Here is a 23,233-nt window from a genome sequence, read left to right as displayed (position 1 = left end):
ATTCTGTTGACAGTCCAGCTTAAGAAATGTTACATGGTAGGTTATAAGTACAGACTGACATTTAAAACCCATATGTTGAAAAAAGGAAACTGGTATGGATCTTGGGTACGTGGCTATTTCTAGTATGGCGGATTCGGTTGGACTTCAGGAATCAACAATTACAAGATACCAAAAGTAACAGTGGAGTGTTTTGTTTGTTTTCTATTCATACTGATTTTAGACAGTTGTCTTTCCTTTTTCATTGTAATATTTTATTTCTTTCATAAAAATTAACCAAAATGAATTAGTTATTTCCAGGTGTTTACTAAATTATTCTGTGTACTTTTCAGTATTTCAATTTTTTTCCAAGTTAAAAAGGATCTTTAAAAAATTTTTTAAATAAAAACAATTTTTGTTTTTACTCTTATTTATTATTTTTAATTGAAATATATTTGATTTACAATATCGTGTTAGTTTCAGGTATACAGCACAGTGATTCAGTTATATATATAATATATATAAATATTATATATATATATTCTTTTTCAGATTCTTTTCCTTTATAGGTTATTACAAGATATTGAGTATAGTTCCCTGTGCTATACAGTAGGTCCTTGTTGGTTATCTATTTTATATATAATAATATGTATATGTTACTCTCAACCTCCTAATGTATCCCTGCCCCCTTTCCCCTTTGGTAACCTTAAGTTTGTTTTCTATGTCTGTGAGTCTCTTTCTGTTTTGCAGATTAGTTCATTTGTATCTTTTTTTTTTGATTCCACATATAAGTGATATCATATGATATTTGTCTTTCTCTGGTTTACTTAGTATGATAATCTCTAGGTCCATCCATATTGCTGCACGTGGCATTATTTCATTCTTTCTTATGGCTGAGTAATATTCCATTGTATATATCATTGTATATATGTATCACATCTTCTTTATCCATTCATCTGTAAATGGACACTTGGGTTGCTTCCATGTCTTGGCTATTGTAAATAGTGTTACAGTGAACATTGGGGTGCTACAGTTGTCCTTCTAGAATGGTTGCTTTCCAGTTATTCATGATTTAGATCTTTCCACAGGGTCCATTTGAACCACCCCCTTCCATATGTGATTACAAAAGAAATTTGTCTCATGAATGAGAGGGGCACTTGGTGACAAGGTGAATCATCGGCCATGTTCATCAGTGTTCTCAAAGCTGGCCCACTTCTCTCAGCTCCTGACCCATCTGCATGTTGAGTTGTGCTCATAGGCAAAAAAGAGGAGAAACACAAGAGTGTCCTCTCTCTCTGAAAACCTTCCTATAGATTCAATTAAGTGTATATTTTTTTCTATTCTTCCTCCTCTTTTGCTATGTCTATAACTGGCTTCCCTCTCTTTTACTCAAAACCAATAACTTCTAGCTGTCCAAATACATTGCTTCACTCACATAACTTGAAAGACAACAGAAAGGTAGTGACTGCTCAGTGTTCTCAAGATAGTGTTGGTAAACTTCCAGCTTTGAAACATTTGGAGACAGTGGTCTTTCTTTTCTCTCTTTTCAGTGGCCAGGGACCTCATCTATCTGTTGTTGTGTTTTTGGCCAGCCGGTGGATTAGAATGAAGACCAGATAGACAGCAACTTACAGATTGGGTGGTCATTCTGATCGCCAGGGAAGTTTTAAAAATACAGATTCTTGAGTCTACTTCTAGACAGCCTTATTCATAAGTTCCAGGGCAGAAACCAGGATTCTGTATTTCTTAAAAAGTTTCCAAGATTATTCTGATTCTTGTACAGATTTGGAACTACTGCTGTGGAACTCATTTTGAAAACCAGTTGACTGTTGGATCCTAATGAACTCTTCCCTACATTTCATCAATGATTTAAAAATCTTTGACAGTTGGCATGATATCTGGGTAGTGTCTTTATATATTGATAGCTATCAGACAGTCACAAAGTAGGGGCCCAGTAAATGTTTTGATTGATATACGGGAACATGTGACATAGTTTCCTCACCAAAATTGTAATCATTATCATTGACCTTGCCCATGAAATTTTTGTTGGTTGAAGAAAAAGGAGTAGGATTCCATATAAATTGAGCAATTAAAAAAAATAAACATTACAGCTTATATTATTATCATTATTTTCTTATTCAATGTTATGAGCGCCCTTGAGTGATTTAATCTCTTGAATAGGGAGAGAAAAACCATTAGAACCCTTCCACATGCAGTCATGGCAGTATTTTGTTGCATTTTTTTCTTCCAGAGAACAGAAAGTCTAGCCCAAGTCTACACAGCTGAAGATCTTAAACTAAAGGTTCCTGACACATGGGCAACAAAGTGTGGTTGCCACAACCAAGGGGGCGTAAACAAAAGTCCTCCATGAAAGTAGAGGACATGAATGGAACAGTCAGGAAAAACACTCAACAGAGTGAATTGTATAAATGGAAAATGAGGGGAGAAGAAACAGAAGAAATAAAAGGGACACAGAAGCGCTTTGTTCACCTGAATGATTATAAAAATGTGACTCAAGGTATTTTGATGAGGAGGTAGGAGGAAAGAAAAAACAGAAATTAGAGGCACATAAAATAGGAGAGTGGTTAACATATAGAACTTGGACACTTTGCTGCAGTACCACAGGAGCTTACGAATCCAAGAAAGAATAATTATTACTCAGTTGGGATGCACTTTCCTCCTTGTTTCATTCTGAGCCCAAAGAATTTATGACTTTTCTGAGAAGTTTGAGTTGGTTTTATCAGTGCTCTCCATTATCTGATTAAGCGGTACATCTGCTTCCCTTTAAATATATTTATTGAAAGCCTGCTAGGTGTGAGTTGGACAGAATAGGAGCTTGGAATTTAAAGCAGAAACCTATTCTACTTCTGAGGCAAACTAAGAGAAAATTTGAAGCAAAAATACAGATGAACAAATTTTTAAAATGTTGGGCATTTAAAGGCTTTTCTTATTGTAATTAGAAATAAATGGCCTAGGCTCATCTTTAGCTATTTGAATATATAAATCTTTAAAATGGGCATTTTTCTCTGGTAGTAAGTTCCCTGATGAACAACCAAAAGCGATATTTAGTTTCACTTTGTTCCTGGGTGATAGGTACACCAGATTCATCACAATTTACACTCTGGCAATAGGACCTTGAGGATTCTCAAGGTATTTCTTCCTTTGTGACTTACTGAGCTTACACATCAAATGCCATGACTCGCGACCCCTCAGAATTTCTCTTCTCTGACCGGGAATAGAATGGATAGATGGGGGGTAGAGGGGGCAAGTGTGATGAATAGCGCTTTATGCCCCGCTCCCACTACGCCCACACCCACACCCCTCCCTCCATGGTAGAGACTGTGGGTGTAGGGCTGTGTTATCCCACCCGCAGTGAGCTTCAACAGGAACGACAGGTTATTAAAGGAATACATTTATAACTGGTCAGGAGGACCTCAGATGATCTGACTGTGCTTTCGCTGTCATCAGGGACCCTCTTTTTCCCTCTCTTCCGTAAGACGAAATCCAAATCTTTGGATTTCTTCTGAATGTTAAAGTAAGCGCTCCCTAGACCTCAGAGTTTAAATATAATCTCACAGGTTTTCAGGATTAAAGAAAAAATTTTTTCCCTTGGTTTTTTTTTTTTTAATAGTAATCTTTTATTTATTTATTTATTTTTATATTTATTTTTGGCTGTGTTGGGTCTTCGTTTCTGTGTGAGGGCTTTCTCTAGTTGCGGCAAGCGGGGGCCACTCTTCATCACGGTGCGCGGGCCTCTCACCATCGCGGCCTCTCTTGTTGCGGAGCACAGGCTCCAGACGCGCAGGCTCAGTAGTTGTGGCTCACGGGCCTAGTTGCTCTGCGGCATGTGGGATCTTCCCAGACCAGGGCTCGAACCCGTGTCCCCTGCATTAGCAGGCAGATTCTCAACCACTGCGTCACCAGGGAAGCCCTCCCTTGGTTTTTCTTATGACTGTGAATAGAAGGAGGTCTCTTCAATACCTGGGGTGCATCTTTTGTGACTTAGTGTCTTACCAAAGCCCCATCTTCTAGCTGGAAGAGCTTCACAATAAGCTAGAATTGTTCCAACTGCTATGTGTCCACTTAGAGGGGTGGGATAGGGAGGGTGGGAGGGAGACGCAAGAGGGAGGGGATATGGGGATATATGTATACGTACAGGTGATTCACTTTGTTATACAGCAGAAATTAACACAACATTTTAAAGCAATTATACTCCAATAAAGATGTAAAAAATAAAATAAAATAAAACTAGTGAGAGAAAAAAATGAAATGATTTGACAAGTGATATAATCACATAAACGTATGCTTTTTGGCACATGTTGGCTAATGATAATTTTTTGAATTTAAAGGGAAACTTCTTTTTCTCTAATGCTTGGGTACCTTTTGGAGAAGAGGATAATTCAGCAATTTATGTAAGGTTTGACTTCTCCTGGGCTTTTATCAGGTTCTTGGGAAGGCTAGCTGTGATGACCACATATTCTTGATTGGGGGTAAATGTGTGCTTTGGGCATTTTCTGTTTTGTTTGACTTGGTTGGGTACCATTTCCCATGGCAATCTGTGAAGCCAATTAATGGAAAAAGTAAATTGTATTAATCTCTTTTCAGCTGTGTGAGAAAAGAAGTCAAAACATAATGGGGAAATTCTTCTAAGTGTGAAAAATTATCCACATTGTCTATTTTATATTTCTCAAACTCAAAAATTAATGGCTTCTTAGAAAAAATATGTGTATCTCTGTGGACACAGAGAGTTTATGAATGCAAGGGGGCACTGCAGGAGGGGAGAGAAGGAGGAGGGCTTCTGCGTAGGAGAAGGAAAAGACATATTTGAGCATTGAAATGTACATTTTTCATACTTTCACATGATTGGTTTTTCAGAAAGAAAATTATTGTGGAGAAAAGCTCTTTTAAAGCAGCTCCATTTAATTGATGCTAGAATAGGTATGATAGAGTAGGGATTTTGATTTTAAGTCATTCATAGCTGATTTTGCTGGGCTTTGGCAATTCTAGTTTTGGCAATTTTACTTTTAGCTAGTAAAACCACATCTCAGATTTAGGTTCCTACACAACTGTTAGAATACTGAGATGTTGTAGATAAAGACTGGATCCTATAGATAGTCCATCAGTTGGCCATTTGGACCTCATACTCTTTCACATATTTGTATCTTGTACATCCTGCTTGTTCTGCTGGGAACACTCTTACCACCTTTACCTGGGGAAGCTTGTTCATTCTTTAAGAGTCAGCTCAGTCACCATTTACTTCATGAAGTCGTTCCTGAGGCTCCAGATTGGGTTTAGTGCCTTTCTCTTATGATCTGATAGAACTCTATAGCTCCTTCTATTACAGAATTTGGCTGGAATTATAATGACCTATTTCTATGTCCATCTCCACTATTAGAATGTAAATTCCTCTAGGCAGAACCTTGTTTTGTCCTAGAAGAACTTTACATTTTAATACCTATTACAGTGTCCCTAAATGTTTTTTTAACTTAAATAAAATGAGGATTAATATGGAATGATGAAGGTCTGAAATTAGATTCCTAGGCGGTATGGTCTGCTTAGGGGGCATGGAGGTAGATGAGGGACACTGTGGGACTCTTCTCAAGCTAGTAGCTGGTTGTTTTTGCATGAAGGAAGATCAGAGTAGTCATCATTTGACAAATTCCTTCAAGAAATTGCTTCCATATGTCAGAAAGGTATACAACAAAAACTACTACAATAATTGCCTATAACATTTAATTACATATAAAGTGTTTTTCACATATTTGTTCAATCATTTGATCCTAACAACAACATTAAGAAACAAGGATTCCTTTTTATTTCATTTTGCTGGTGAAGTAACTGATCCTGGATTGGATTCATTCGTTCAACAAAATTTTGAGTGTATAGCTAGGCCCTGGAGCATAGGAAAGTGAATGAGACAGCTATTGTCCTGCTACACAGAGGTTTGCATTCTAATGAGAAAGACAGACATTAAAAAGTTAATTCCATCATGGCATTATTAATTGTTTAATTACAATCTTGTTTAGTTCTATGAAGAATTAAGTATGCAGTGGGGTGCATAAGAGAGAGAATATGGGACCAGTGGACCAGACTTGGTGTGAAGAGTTAGCAAAGATGCCTTGAGCAAGCAATGCCTGTGTTCAGATAAAGGGATAAGGAGGAGTTATCTGGGTGAAGAGGAAAGAGGAACCTATGGGAAGGAACATGAGAAGGAGCCTTGTGCCTTTAAGCAGCTAAAAGAAGTGTAGGGAGCCCTGGGACTGTGGAGGGAGATAGAGCAAGTGCTTGGGGAAATCCATTCTTTCTGACAGTCATTAGGGATAGGTAGATGCAAAAAAATCTAGGGATTTTGGTGGTAAGAAGCACATGAAGACCATTGGGTTTGCCCTTTACTACAATTTCAAGCAAGGGCTTTGCGGGAAAATAACTTGAACTTAAAAGAGGAGGAGTGAATTGGCCAAAGAAAGCAACCTCAGAGTCTGAGATAATGCAAAGCATCAGACATTTTCAGATCTCAGATGCCTTAACGCATTTAAAAATGTTTCCTTCTACTGACTTTGGGTTTTCTTTGTTCTTCTTTCTCTAGTTGCTTTAGGTGTAGGGTGAGATTGTTTATTTGAGATTTTTCTTGTTTCTTGATGTGAGATTGAATTGCTATAAACTTCCCTCTTAGAACTGCTTTTGCTGCATCCCATAGGTTTTGGGTTGCTGTGTTTTCGTTGTCATTTGTTTCTATGTATTTTTTATTTCTTCTTTGATTTCTAAAAAAAAAAAATGGTACTCATGAACCTAGTGGCAGGGCAGGAATAAAGACTCAGACATAGAGAATGGCCTTGAGGACATGGGGGGTGGGGGAGGGGGAAGCTGGGGCCAAGTGAGAATGGCATGGAGATATATACACTACCAAATGTAAAATAGATAGCTAGTGGGAAGCAGCCACATAGCACAGGGAGATCAGCTTGGTGCTTTGCCACGACCTAGAGGGGTGGTATAGGGAGGGTGGGAGGGAGGCTTAAGAGCGAGGGGATATGGGGTATATGTATGCATATGGCTGATTCACTTTGTTGTACAACAGAAACTAACACAGTATTGTGAAGAAATTATACTCCAATAAAGGTGTATTAAAAAAAATAAAGATGTTTATTTACCTGGCTCTGTGGTTGTTAAAGCTGAGCCTGACCTGGGTCATCTGAATTTTCTTCCACATTGAGTTTCTTTGTGCGGTGTTCACTCCAAGTTCTCCCAGGTCTAGTTGTAGCCGGCAGAAAACTGAACATTCCCAGCCTCATTTTAACTAAATTAACTAGACTTACAACCTCAGTGTCAGTGAGCAATGAAAGCTTACCACCAAACATATGAAACAAAAATGAAATTAGCCAGCGGTAGGAAACTACAAACAGCTGAGGCATTCAATTGTTAGCCATTTGAAGGATTAACTTCTAAATCATGTAGAGCTCCCTTGGTAGTTTAACTAGTTGGGCACTCTAGGGTATATAAAAACACACTTTAAAGTAGAAATATATTTCTTCACCTATAAAATAGAGATTTACTGGCAGGTTGTGATATTGTTAATACTGGATTTCCTTGCCTTGGCCCATGAGCTTAATCATATTTTCTTTTGCTTTCCTTACTTGCCGTCTTGCATTGGGTTTCAAAACAGATACCATAGAATTGACCAGGTCACAAGTCAGGTAGGACAGCGCTGTCTCAGATGGCTGCTGCAGAATTATCTAAAACGCCGTGCTTATTCCCCTGGATTTCTACTCTTGCCCTGTGCTATTGTTTCATGCACTCCAGATTTACACAGCTCATTGAATATTCAGCCAGGCTTAAAGATTTTATTTGATGGTTATTTCAATAATAATTATGGAGGCTGCAAAACTCTCTTTACCCTGTTAAAAAAGAAACAAAAAATAAACCTGCCATCATAACACAGTAAAATCACAACAGTAAGATGTTTTCATGATATCTTAAACTCAGTTTGGTGTTTCTTGAAGGATTGGTAGACCTATTCAGAACTTATAGCCAAAGAAACTCAATTAATGGTCACTACTATCAATTATTTGTATACATTTCAACAGCATTTATTAAGAACCCACTAGCTTTTCGTAAAAGAATGTTGTCAACTTGGATTTTAATATTTCATTAAAACAAACCACCGGTTCACCTTTGTAAGTGTTTATTCAATTGGAGGCTAATTGAATAATTATGATTGATGAATTTTATGTGTTTTTCTTTTTTAAACCAAGGTTAGAAGGCAGTTGGCAGAGACTTTTGTGAGCCTTTTAAATGTTTCCTATTATCCAAGTCTCTTCTCTGTATATCTATGTTTATAATTTTCTCATCCTCAAATCAATTTCAGGAAAGGTCCACAGACGGGAATGTCTTCTTTTCTTTATTTAAAGGGGCAAAAAGCAAAAAAAAAAAAAGTGGTATCACCAAGAACACCCTAAACAAATAAAGTGCAAACACGGAGTGACAAGCACACTCAGACCCTGGATTGGTTATGGATGAGACGACAAGTATATGATGAAATTAATGACCCTCTGTCAACTTTTTAGATCTCACTTTTAAAGAGAATGGACCAAAAATCAATAGCCCCCAAACCACCAGTACTCCAGTGAACCAGTCTTTCATTTATCTTGCTGTTGGCACTCAGATAGAAATGCAGCCAAGCAGAGCACAGAGCCTTCACTGGGAGTCATCATCACAGGCAATGTGTGAGCACCCCAGTTAAGGGTCAAAGGTGTGCACCACGGCTTCTATGAGAAGAACCCACTTCTAAGTACCAATATTGGTATTCACTTTATTCAGCCGGAAGCCCATTCGGCATATGCATATCAAGTGTTTGGGCTTTTGGAAGTTACCTGTTAGACTGATGGGTTCCTAGCCACCAATAACAATGATGGCTAGGGATTTGATTCTACTCCTGTTTTTTATACCTTGATTCTTCAATTGTTATCTCTCCAGTGTTCAGATGGCAGCAAAATACAACTCAGGATCAACGTAAAGTGGACACAAGTTTTAAGAGCTCAAGTTTGTACAGACACGTGCTTTTATATCATGATTGCATCCCGGTTCCTAAGTGATGTAGTTTTTGAAGACCTTTACCTAGAATGGGATCAGATAAAGTGTAAAGATTATATTCAGAATATTATGAGCTCAAACCCAGAAGATCAAGATAGATTCCATAATTAGGCAAAAGAAGAAAACATTGAAAATGCCAGATGAGTTGTAATTGAGCTTGTAATTTTTATAATAGGAATTCTTAGAAGTAATCACTTATTTCCAAGACTGTATTTTCTAGAAATAAAATTGGTTAGTACATCATGAGGATTTTCTTACGCTGAGAAAGCCATATGAGAATGTGAAAGATAAATTAATCCCAACCAAGTGTTCAATAGCACTGTTTACAGCTGGGGACAAAGTGAAATGAAATGATGTCATTATATTAAAATGGATGTCAACACACAGAGAAAAAATCAGTGTAAAACGAGAGAGATCACATTTTGATGATAATCTAGGACAAGCAAAGTGCTGGCCATTTATCTGGCATTGTCCAAATGGAATCTAATCAATGATTGTCTTTAAGCTTTTTATTTCATTTGTATAACAAACACTTACAGAGAGCTTACTACGTGCAGCCACTATTCTGAGCACTTTACATATAATGATTCATTTAATCTTCATAACAATACTAGGAAATACATATTATTATTGTCCTAGTTGTACAGATGTGGCAACTAAGGCACAGCGAGGTTAAGTAACTTGTCCAAGGGCACACAGCTAACTACTGGCAGAGTTGGGATCAAAGCCAGGGTAGTTTGCCTCAAGAATTCAAGCTCTTAATCTTTAAACAAGGCTGCCTCAAAAAATGAGAGAACTTAAAACACCAGAGAGAACTTAAGTACAGTACAAATAGATGAGAACTTAAACCAAGACATTTGTTAGTAATGTGTTTATTTTTTCTTCTCATATGATTCATTACTTTGTTGTAAGATTTACCACATACAAAGGTAAATATCAAATATACTTGACATTGGTATCTGGATCCTGACACAGTGACAGTAAGGCAGAAGAAATCTCTGAGGACCTCTTAAAAGTTTAACTATTTAGTGTTTAATTTCTTACTGGAAGAAAGAAACCTTGAATATTATATTCTCAACATAGATGAAAATTTGATGATTATGACTGTGAACAGTGGTAGAGCTGCTCTTTTTCTCACTTACCTGAAATGGGATAGCTGTGAACAGAGGGAAATTATTGTAGGTAATAAATTGATATCGAAGTAGAGATACCATTTAAGGTGATACATATGACCATAAAGCCTAATAGATTTAAATGAATAGTACAGTAATCCCTTGGTTTTCTGGAGAATTTCCCCCATTCCTTCTCACCTAGTGCCCTTCTAATCTGCAGCTTCTAATCCAGCGAGAGTTAGAAAAAGCAGAGAGAACAAGGGTAAATGAGTTATATAGTAGTAAGAACAAGGGTAAATAAAGTAATAATCAGTGAATGAGTGCTTTCTGATAAGCAGAATATATGAAATCTACACTGGTGAGACATCCTTATGGACAACCAGGATGAATTTTGGATAGTGGTTTGAGATTTTCTTTTGTTTCAAATCCAACAAAGAATATTGATGTTACGAAGACTCTTTGAAAGACGTACCTTACATTTCAGCACATATGCCAAATGCAATACATTTTTACACTCTAAAATTTAACAGAAAATTGCTTTCCAGTGTCTCAGTTATTTGTTTTGGATATGTTAGGAAAACCCCAAAGGTAAACCTCTAACATGCACATGTGTAAGGATACTTGCACAAACCTGATCTCGTCGGATCCGTGGGGTCACAGCATCATCTTGGATGCGCCGGCTCTGGCTTGCCCTGTGCCTTGGCTCTGCAGACTGCTGCGGCTGACTCGGTGGGTCTTCTCTTGGCCCTCTCCACTCCATGGGTGTCTTTCAGCAAGTTTCATGGAAACTTCTCAGATTGAGTAGGGTCCTTCTTTGGTCAAACGTGTACAGAAACTATAATCACTTGCAGAAAAACAGGTGAACGAAGAAAACATTTCACATTACGTATTTTCAATTCTCCTAATAAAATTATGCTTAATAAAATACAATTAGCATATATATGAGGTTTGACACCCTGACAATGAGGACACAAATTGCCATTTAAGAGGAAACGGAGGCCAGCTGACTGCACTCTTCCCAACTACCTCCAACTCCAGTGACCACTGAGGAAATTAGAAAATTTAAATGTATAACTTGATAGGCAGAAATATTTAAGGTTGTACTATCAAAGCAGATCAAGTTAAAGAAAATTTTCTGATAAGGTTAAATCATCTAAGTCAAAAGTCTAAGTGTATTTGGGGATGACCTTAGAGTTGAAAAAAGAGTCATTGTCTTCTTTTTATTTTGTTTCTACTCATATGCTGATGGCGGCTCATCTATCTGGAAGCAGAATCTAACTGCTGTTCATTTTATCCTTTAAGTAGGGATGACACTCAGCTGCTTAAATATCTCTTAACACTTTTAGCAAAACCAGATGCCAAGCCCCATTTTGTGCACTTTTTCAGTTGAAATAACTAAGTTAACCATTACAAATTAATCTTTAAAGCAAACCATCTGAACAACAAACTAAGTATGCCTAGGGAACAGATGGAGGTTTTATGTCTTCACATGACCACCAAGCAAGATGAATGATGCCACACAGGAATCTGTGCTTAATCCTTCCATTTCCCAGTGGGATGGCTTCCTTTTTAATGCCCCATGCCTGAGAATGGGAGTCCATTTCCTTATACTTAAATTGCGTTGTAAAATTACATGTGTGTGTTATTTCGTATGCTCATAGGCATATAAATGTGTGCTCACACTTTCCATGAAATATTTGAATTGAGCATTTGTCCAAGTGCCCCATTGGCTTAAATGATGAACATGAGCTTTCATGCCCACCAACAAGAAAACTTTCTGTCCTATTGAACTGGGCTTTGAAAACTAATTCCTTTTATCTCACTTTCTGATTTACTAAATAAAAAGTCAGTATATATGTTTTACATATGAGCATGTTGTTAAAAACTGCCTTTTGGGGGGCTGAAATTGCATAAAAAATAATTTAGACACTGGAAAAATTCGTTTTTAAGACATTTTCAAAATATTTTTCTGTTAAATTCTAGAATGTAAAACTATATTTGCATTTGGCATATGCAGTTACAAATAAAGAAGGCCTTTACAACATTATAGCAGCAAGTTTCTTTGTTGAATTTGAAAGGAAAAAAAATCTCAAACCGTTTTCCAAGACTATTCTCAGTTGTCCACAAGGATGTCTTCCCAGAGTAATATGGATAAATAGAATTAACAGACCATAAAATTTCAATAGTCTTCAGTTTTTTTCTTCAGCAAACGAAATAGGAAAATTAACTGATTTGAGTCCCATCATATGAATTTAAGAAACACAGAGCATCTATTATGTGCCAGGCACTGTAGTAGATGCTAAAGATGTAATGATGTAAAACTGACACCCTCCCACTCCCTGTTCTCAAGAAACTCCTAGTCTAGAAAAACACTATTGCCTTCTTTTTCCTCTTCCACCTGCTGGCAGAAATGGGAAGAGCCCTGAGTGAAAACATCTGGCTGTCTGACATTAAGCCCATCATTCAGCACAGGTGCAATTTTCTCATCAACAGCTTTGCATTTTGGTGTAAGAATAAAATTGTATCTACATAATGCTTGAAACCTGGTACATTAAGCTGCTATCTATTGATTGAAAGCCTGTCCAATTGAATAGGCTCCCACTGTTGTCCACCACCTCCTCCACTGGCTAGAGGATTTAGTTATTAGTAGAACGTGTCTCTCACTGGATCTTCGGGTTCATGGCAAATCTACTCAGAGACATCTAAGATTTGCTCTTTGCTCTTTAGAATGCCACTAGGGTTTGGTGATTGAGAGCCAAATTACATGCTCTGGTAGTGAATTTGGAGAGGAAAAACAAAGCTTTATAACACAGATAGAGTTAGAAGGTAACTCTGCTACAAAAGTACCAGTTCACAATTTTTGTGAGCACACATGATGTAAAGGCCTGGCATGAAACCAGCTCACCAGACTTCCCACTGCTCCCGTTAGTCTGTAAGCCCTTTGGAACTAGTTGGTCTTTGACTTCCCACAGGATGCCTTAAATCTTGCCTTCCTTTAGGAGTTAGAGTGCCCTATCAGCTGTATGTTTTTAGCTACTGTTAAATTTGTACCCACTGACAGCTGTGATTAATTTATACACTCTCACTTCCAAAAACCTATCTTTTTAAAAATGGAGAGCAATATTTTGTTGTTCTGCTGTTGTCTTTTTAGATATGTGTGAGCTTATTCAGAATTGCTGGAAAAAGCACTGCAGTGGGAACCCAGAAGCCTGGGTCTTTTGCTGATATTTAGCGACTCATGACCTTGGCCAGATCTCTGAAAACCTAAAGCTCAGTTTTCCCACTTGTAAAATAAAAATTCTGGATAAATAAGCAGAGCCTCAGATTTTGCAGTCCTAAAATTCTGGGATTCTCCAAAACTTAGTCATGGGTATCACCTTCCTCTGGGCAATAACCTTAAGCTTTGTGTTTGTTGAAATCTTTTTCATGTAGAAATATCTTCCTAAAAACAACTATTTGAACATCCATCCACATAATTGTTTCTGTCCCAGATGATGAGTCAGATGAGGCCACAGTTTGAATCATTTTAAAGTTGCTCATTTTACAGTTTTTCAATTAATTTCCCTCGAAATAAGAAAAGAAGGGAGGTGGAGTGGGGACCAGTAGAAGTTCCAAATCTAGCAGAACGAAACAGTTGTGTTGTGTCCAGTATCAATATGCCAGGTCCTCATGAGAATGTCCTTTTGGTGCAACTGCTTGTCTATTTCAGAAAGAGCTTTAGTTTTCTCCAGGAGCTGGCTTCTAAGGCTGCAGGTTTACTGGCTGAGAGAGAATAAGAAGGCAAGGAAGGCAACCCAATAAAAGACAGGGATTATTTTTTAAAAGGCTCTGGCCAACTGGTAACTGAACTTGGAACATGATTTTTCATATATCTTAGACTTACCTGTAGGTTATCTGATTCCCCTCCATGGATGCTTTTGACCCTCTTCTAATTTCATCCTGTGTTGCATTAAGCTTTGCTATCTTGCTAATTTCTTCCATTTCCTCTTTTAGCTATTGACCAAACCTGGATCTGTGGAATCTGTAATGGACTGGCCTTGGGGGAGGGGAATCCACTGATATTTATTCAATTTCTCATAGTGCCACTGAATCCACTGTGAGTGAGATTTCCTCTAACTCTTTGGGAGGGCAGATGTCAAGTCCTACCATGTAAAATAATAAATGTGTTTCAGATAACACATCCTTATGCTTTTTTCCCTAGAATAATTGGAACCTTCATACAAATAGATTTAGTCTCCTTGTAATTTGTTTAATCACCTCTGTTATGAACGACTTGTAAACATGTCCAGGCCGCCTAATCTTTCTGATTCTTCGTTTGTAAAATGAGGGTGTTGAACTCCACAATCTCCAAGGTCTTTTCCAACTCCGAAATTCTATGACCCGAACCTTCTATTGTTTAGACAAAAAATAGGTCTGCTCTGAAGTGTTCTGTGTTAGGCAGCAATCCAAATGGACTTTTTAAGAATTCACATAAGAAAAAATAACATTCTCACACAGCACTCTATAGGGTGAAGAGAGGCCCATTCACTATTTGTTTGCTCTCTGTGGGAAAGCTATTCTTTTTTTTCCTCTTTGAACAATATAAGGAAGCAACTTATCTTTTACAATTTTTGGATTCAGTTCATGGAGGGTGTCCGTATTGTCTAGTGTCCCCAAAGGGGACATGGGAGTCAGAGAGCCCATGATTTGTTCCCAGCTTTTCTGCTTCTTACGTGACCTTTGGAAACCATGGAACAACTCTTCAGACTCAGTTTATCTGCCTGAGAAATTGGGCTCCTTCATCTTTACCAGAGAGAAAACCTATTCTTAAAGATTTTGGAAAAGGACTACAGCAGCCTAAAGGGTTAAAATGATCATCTTTAGTCTTTCAGAGCATTCATGGATTCCAATCTCAGATGTTTCTTTACTGCCCAGCACCAGAAGCTTTCGCACAGAGAGTATAGGATGAAGCATCCCTGAAACTGTGAGAATTCAACCAAAATGGGTGGCCTGAACTGGAGGTGACTCTAAGTACACCCAAGAACAAGTTTGCTACATAAAGTATTCATGTATAAAGTTGTAAGATAAGGGAAAGCAGAATTTATCTGGGAAGTGGGGGGCAGGGGGACGGCAGGGGAAGGCCAAGCCTGAAGAGTTTGTTAGACACATCCACTTCTACATAAACAGTTATCTTCATTAAAATGAATCTCAGCTATTGATTAGGCTGAGCAAATTCTTCTATGTTACTGAAGATATTTTCAGCAAGAACAGAAAAAAGGGCTTCCCTGGTGGCGCAGTGGTTGAGAATCTGCCTGCCAATGCAGGGGACACGGGTTCGAGCCCTGGTCTGGGAAGATCCCACATGCCACGGAGCAGCTGGGCCCGTGAGCCACAACTACTGAGCCTGCGCGTCTGGAGCCTGTGCTCCGCAACAAGAGAGGCCACGGTAGTGAGAGGCCCGCGCACCGCGATGAAGAGCGGTCCCCGCACCGCGATGAAGAGTGGCCCCTGCTTGCCGCAACTAGAGAAAGCCCTCGCACGAACCGAAGACCCAACACAGCCAAAAATAAATAAATAAATAAATAAATAAATAAAAAAGAAAGAAAAAGAAAAATAACAAGTGACAAGTGTTGGCAAAGATTTAAAAAAAAAAAAAAAGAACAGAAAAAAAGAGCCTTCCTATATGATACAGTCACTTTTTCTGGTAAAAGTACTTAGTAAAGTATAAACTAGTATGACAAACTTAAAATGGTTTTACTGGTTTCTCCAAATTATAATGAACCGGTGAAGTTTTACTAGTGTCAGAAACTGGAAACAGCCAGCTGTTCCTAAAATCTCATGTACAGAGTGGAAAAATAATATTGCCTGTAGTTTCACAGTGACATTGCTTGGTTCAGAAGTCTTCAGGTTGTCAGTTTCAAATCATCCCTAAAACTTTGCTCCACAAAATCCCAGGTCAGGAGAATAATTACGGTTTGAGTAGGAATCACTGAATTGTGATTTATGATCTAACTATAACATCAAATCAACTCCTACGAAGAAGAGTCCAGTTTGGCTGGCATCACATCAGGAAACATGAAATGAGCCCTCAGATTTTCCAAGCAAATGTGAGATGCTCAAGCCACCTTCCCAATAGAGATGGAAATAGCCATTTTGGATATGTGCTCCTTTGGCTTTTGTGTAAGGGAATCAAGCCATCATTCAGACATGTTTAAATGCGTCACTTGAGCTGCCTTTTTGCGAGGCGAAGAAGTGTCAGAGTCGCTCCATGATTCATCATATTAAACTTCATTTGGTGGAAGCATTACAAGGGAATAGGTTCTCGGTCTCCTAGGAGGTGCCTTGCTCTACATCACTTCCCAGTAAGCTCGGCTCACCACTGCCCCTTTATTTTTCTACAGCCTGTACCCTTAGCACAGTGTATGGCTCCATTTGGACCAGAGGCCCACATCCTGTGAAAAATTCAGATGGCTATAGCAGTAATCAGAAATACCAATAAAGTGTCACCGGTCCTCACTGGTGATGTGGGATGGCGGGTGAGTGAGATATAAAAATGAATCATGAGGCGAGACGTGATTGCTGCTCAGGCAACCATTTCCGAGTGTGAGTGCACCCAGGTTGCATAAATGGTTTGGAATATTCTCCGTGAGGCCAAAAGGCTTGCAGATAACGGCATCAACTCAGCAGGCTCCGAGGCCCCCAGGGACCCTGGAGGCAGAAGAGTTGTTGCCCAAGTGGTTGGGCCGAAACCATCGCTATCCAGGCCATGTTGGGTAAGTGGCATATGCTGACAGGAACTGCTTGGAGTAAAGTTGGTTTTAAAAAATAAGCACCACAGCCCTATACATTTAATACAGGAAGCTGTCTGAGGTGTAAAGAATGGTTAAGTAAATGAGTGGGATACCATTAATCTTGGTTTGTTTCAGCACTACATCTTCAGCAGTTGAAGGGGGCGGGGGCGTGGATGGAGAAAAAGACTTGCTCCTAGCTCATAACCTGAGTGTTAAAACTGATGTCCTTCCCATTAGGGCCTGTAAACTCATTAGCACATGGCAATTTATCCTCTTTTATTTCTTCTCAATTATCCTATCATCCATTGTATCTGGGTCTGATTACCCTTTCTCAGAGTCAAACATTATCTTGTAAATCATTTGCTTTAAGTCCAAGCCTGCCATTGCACTGCCCAGGATTTGCTTAGGCAGGTAATAAATCAATTAGTATTAAACTTGTGGTGTCATCTATTTTCTTTCCTTGTGCTTGGAAAAAGGAACACCTGAAAACCTAGCTTAGGTTACATCACATTTCTGTGCATGCTTGTGAACAATGCAGAGACATTCGCTCTCATTCAAGGGGGAGGAAAGACAAGGGAAAACAAAACAAGGATTCCAAATCCTCAGTGTGTGCCTGGAAGGCTGATGGCCTCACAGGTATGTGGCCCTCGTATTTCAGAGGTGACACTTTTAGTAATAATTGGGAACATCTATTATTCAAACGTGGACATCAGAGATTCTGATGTTTAAGGGGATAGTCTCATTTTTATGTCTGAAACACAATTATGGAGCCAAAGGAAAGACTGTGGTTCATTTTTTCTCATATTATTCTTTTATGTATATCCTGTTTCTCTGCACACATACAAATTGGTCTGATATAACCAGACAAGAGGAGCTGAGTATTTTTAGGTCATTGTCCTTTTCTCCCGCTTATATTCCAAAGGACATCTTTCTTTATGTACTGTACTGATTTATTTCATCATTTTATCTTCATGCTCTGGATCTAGTTTTCAGGCTTTTGGCTGAGATTCTGTACTGAGAACCCAACAAAACCATTGTAGTTCAAAAGTAAGCCCTGTGAGTTTCTAAATTAAGGAAAAAAAATCCTCTTGGGGATCTGAATGACCAGTAGCCTCTCCGGAGTGATGCCCCACGTATGGGCTATAAATTAGTGAAGATCTCTGCTCTTCTGGTCAGGGAAGAGGTGCCTGGAAGGGACCGTCAGACATGTGGCAGGGCCCCATCAGGGGAGCTGCTTCCAGCCGTGGAGAACAGCAGTAGAGGCGTGAACAGGGCTGGAGCACGATGTGATTGGAGGGACTGGAGAGCAATTAATAATGTTTGGTTCTGGGTCTGGCTGCTTGGACAGCAGACAGCCCAGCTTCCTGGATGTACTTTTGTCTCAGACATCCTGCCGGTGATCTGCCCCACATGAAGTCCTCCTGCCTGCATCCTGTGTGTCTTCTGGTTTCAGTGCTTAGCTTTTCACACTGCAAAAGTTACACCCACAGAGAATGTCCACGGACTCTTCTTTCTATGGGCTGAAGGAGGCATTCCAATTTAGTATCCTACTGTGTTTATTACCGACACTGGTTATGTTTTCAGTCTATAGTGTTATGGTGGGCACAGGGTCCAAGAGAACCATGTAGCCATGAGGGTCCAACCTTATATAGTGGCTGATGAAAACTCAGACATGGTGTGAAGCCCTTCCCCCAGAGCAGAGAATTTGAATCGTGGAGTGGGGCTTGTTAAAACGCAGGCTCCGATTCTGGAGGTCTGCTGGGGTGGACCTGAAATTTTGCATTTCTAACAAGCTCCCAGGTGGTGTGGATGCTGAAAATCCATGGCACTTTATATTTTCTTTTCCTGCGACAGGAGTAACTTTTCACCCTATTACAGACATTTACAAATGTATCCTCTGTGCCCTGCTAGGTACCAAGCTCCTTGAAAACAGGCTGTGACTGCCTTGGTGAATATATAATGATTAATTGCCTTGGTCTGGCAACTAGGAGGCCAGGGATCGAAACCCACTTCTTCAGCAAACAAGTTTTGTGACATTGATCTCTTCCCCTGAAATCCCCTGGACCTCTATTTTGTGCAATGAGGAAATTTGGACTAGATTTGGGGTATTGTTTAAAAGCAAAAGCAGGAATGAGGTGAGAAATATGAATGAAGGAAAGAGTCATGTAGGGATTATGGAGGATCTGAGAATGGTTGTGGTGTCTGAAGTGTGCTCCCTCCCTTGTCTCTCTCCTAGGGTGTGGATCTCATATTGCCATGTTACAAATTTTCAAGAAGCTGGGAATCTGGTTTTTATTGATGTAAAATCCTTTCACTGTTAAACATTGACAAGTAAAATCATTTTTTTTAAAGAAGAATAAAAACCCTGGGAATGACGTAAAACAGTTCTGTAGGCCAAAGACTGCCCACAGGCCACCAGTTTGCAGCCCCTGGCCTGGACCGGGCTCAAATGCGTTCTTCTAGTGAACACATAGAATTATGTTCACAAACATTAGTCAAGTTAAGCCAATGGGAGCAACATTCCTGATGGACAAACCAAACCAGCTAAAATGGTGGAGTGGACGTGGCTGGTGTCTCAGCGCTTTGGGCTTTCCTGAGTTTCATACTCAAGATGGATGGAGGGGCTGTACACCAAGCACCATCAGGGTACGTGAGCTCTCCCGGGGGTATTTGCCTCACCCATGACTTGTTGTTGGCTTTGTTTGTGTGTTTACTGTTCTGGGAGTTGCCAGACATGGTTCTGGTTTTCGAGGTGATGGCATTCACCTGTGGGATGTTCAGGACCCATGAGAGTCCTTCTCATAGAGATGCTCGTGGCTTTAGGAGAGTTCAGGGTTGGTGACAGCTCATGAGTCACAGAGAAGTAATTTGACCTTTAACTCCTTCTAAGATCCCTTTAATAAGGAACCACTGGTTTAGTTGTCCAAGTTTTCCTAATGACCCAAGATCCATTACTCGCCCTGATTAGAGACCATCACACTTTTCCCTGGAAGTGGCTCATTATAAATGAGGAGATACATATTATGTTACCAAGGATCTGAACATCCCTAAACTGAGGGCGGGGGAAGTGGTGCTGATCTTCATAATAACTTTATTTGGTTGCAGAAGGGAACTCAAGGTCACAGGAAGAGTATTGTAAGAGCCGTCTCTTTGATAATTGTCGACAATACTAGTCATTAGCGCTAGTCATTATTTTCTGACTTGTGTTCTCTGGAACTAACCTTATAATGACACTTAGCTCATTTAAAATTCTTTTTTTCCCACTCCTCTTCAGTTGTGTAACTGTTCCATTCACATTATGGAGATGTGTCATGTCCTGAGTTTTGTATCCTGGAAAACATGCAGTAAGTCAGACTTGTTCAGACATGATGACACCACATAGACACGGCTGATTGTAAGAGGAGACAAATGATTTAGGCTTAGATGTGAGAGAAAAACCGGGGTTACTGGCAAGCATTAAATATTTATAAAGCAGCCAATCTGTGGTACTCATCGGGGAGTGTTTCTGCATGAGGCATGTCAGGCTTTATAATTAGTTATGGGACTTACTGTTATTTGAGTTTTTGCCATGCTATTTTCTGCCTGTGAAGGACCATTATTTTAAATGTGTAATAAGAAGAAAGAAATATTGTTTGGGAAAGTGGTAGCTTTTCCCTTTTTGAACTTTTGAATAATAATTTCTATTAACAGACTCAGTCTAGTAGTGACTTTGAATTTTTTTATCGTCACATTTTCAGGGATCATGTTACAGTCAAATAAAGATTGGGAACTTCAGTGTAAGATAAAATAATTCCAAATTCAGGTATCTTTGTAGCATCTCTCTTAAAGCTTCTTTCTGCATTAGGGATAACAAAAGCAAAAATAAACACACGAACAAAACAGAACAAGGCTCCTGTTTTCTTCTGGCAAATCATTGTATTTTGGTTATCAACAAAAATGGCCTTGCCAATGCTTACGGCATTTGTAAACATAATTTAAAAAAGGCTTCCTTTTCTGAAAGAAAGTTGCTACATTATAACCATAAGTTGCTATAAACTCTTGAGGGAGAGAGGGAAAAAAAAAAACAAACCCTCAATCCTTAATAAAAGTTCCCAGCAAAACCATTAGGGATTTCAATTATGAAGCTGTTCTCAAGACTCTTGTAAAGGTTATTTGTTGAAGAATTTCTCTCTTACAGTGTATGACAAATTACTCGCTTGGCACCGTAAATGATGCACAAGCCCTTTAATTAGAATATAGCACTCCATATCCTTAAGACCTTCTAACATTTCTTAGTTAATATTATTCCTCATACGCCTTTCCAAGGAGATGTGGACTTGTTTGCAGGGTCCAAATGGATGATGGAGTGGGGTGGACAGACACCTTGCCCTGGGTTGGGAACATCCAGAAGCCACACAAAGAAAAGAAGGCTCTGACCCCAACAAGTTTTGATTGCAAAGGCGACTCTGATAACAGAGTTTTTTATTATCCTTTGCTTTTAGCCTTATTTACCATCAGGCTCTCTTGCCACAAGCATGCTTTTTAGTTCTGACAGCCCTGAATTATGGCCATTGTGGGATCCTATCTCATTAACTGAAATGGGAGAATAAAACATCAAACAATCATAAAAATAATTTGGCACTGTGAAACCACTTAGGAGCAGCTGTCAAACAGGTTGGAAGATAAACTTCTAAATAAAAAGAATAGAGAGAGCTGCAGTGTCCTGCCATATGCTTCCTCGGCATTATAGACTCCTTAATAATAGGAAGTGCCTGTGTTTATGCAGAATAGTCCAGACGCTCCATATATGATATTGATTATGCCTTAACCCCAATTTAGTAAAGACCTACTCCTCCTTTCCCTAATCATATATTGCAGAAGCAGTTTTCTGAAAGAAAAAAAAAATGTCCCTAATGCCAAGTCATATTTTATCTGCGAAGGCTGTGGCGGGAGATAGGGCTTTGTCTTGCCTGTCACTGTGGCTTGGAGCCCAGTTTTAGGACAGCAAGGCCCCTCTGGGGCTCTTCTCCAGCAGTTTCCATCCAGCGATTCAAAAACATACATCTTTATCAAGCTGTTGTTGTCAGACAACATTAGATAATTAATAGGCCATTTGTCAGCCTGCACAAAACATGTTAAAATCCCAAACACAATCAGGATAAATATAGTTGCTTGCTCTCTGAAGGCTTTTTGTTCTGTCATGCAGCCATTGCAGGCAGATATTTGCTATTAAACGAGACTCATTATTAATCACATCTAATGTTAATTAATTAACCACCTCTGTGTATTGAGGGCTCTCGGTGACTTTCAATTGTTTTAAGAAGCTAATTGGTAACTTAGCAGTTTACACCTAAGTTACTATTTTTCATTCCATTCATGTCAGGATTTTACTCAGTAAGATATGTTTGTTTGCATTTGAGACGTTTCCCATAAAAAGCTAGCATTTAAGAGCCTGTGTATAACTATGTAAGAAATGATGAGGGCAATGAAAGCCATAGAAAAGTGTGTACCTACCTTTGCTTTTTCTTAAGACTAACTTATTAAAAATAATATGATTTTTATATTGTTTTTCACACCTTATAGAAAAATGGAACTATTCAAATCGAATTTTCAGTAGATAATGAAAATAAGGATGATAAGCAGGTTTAACAGGCAAATGAGGTATCTTGGTATTCATTCATTCATTCATTCATTCAACACACATATGATAAGTGTGTGTAGTCAGTTATTGGTCAGTCCTACGTCCTGTGGGGAACCTGGCCCCTATGAAGCCAACACAGAACCAAATTTTAGTTCTTTCAAACTGTGAGCTTCTAGAAAGCAGGGACTTAACCTCTGTCATACACATCCCCTTTCTGTCTAGCACTGTTTTCCCCTACGTGGTAGGTGCTCGATTTGTATTCCTTCCACTGAATCAACTAAATTCAAATTCCATGTAAATGTTTTCGAAATTCTGATCCACTCGTGAAGATGAGTGATGTGATTAAAGAGAAATAATAATAAGAGCGACACTGATCCGTCATACGTGCATGTCGCACATTTCACTTGCACAAGGGCTTTTCCATACACTAATTTTTGAAGTGGTTGTACCATTGCTGTTCTACAAATGAGGAACTGGTCTGTGTTTCTGAAGCAGATGCACACTTTGCCTCTAGCACCTGGCCTCTGAGGGAGGCAGCTTGGCTCTGGCAGCCTACCAGGCTGTGTGGTCGGACGTGCGCGTGAGTTGCGGTGACATGGCTTACCAAAGCCTCTGATCAGATTCCTGTTGGAAGCTTTGATCCGTTCAAAGATTTTATTGCTGATAAC

This window comes from Balaenoptera acutorostrata, chromosome 4, assembly GCF_949987535.1.
Source record: "Balaenoptera acutorostrata chromosome 4, mBalAcu1.1, whole genome shotgun sequence".
Lineage (NCBI taxonomy): Eukaryota > Metazoa > Chordata > Mammalia > Artiodactyla > Balaenopteridae > Balaenoptera > Balaenoptera acutorostrata.
The sequence above is the reverse complement of the archived record's forward strand: the minus strand, read 5'-3'. Positions refer to the sequence as shown.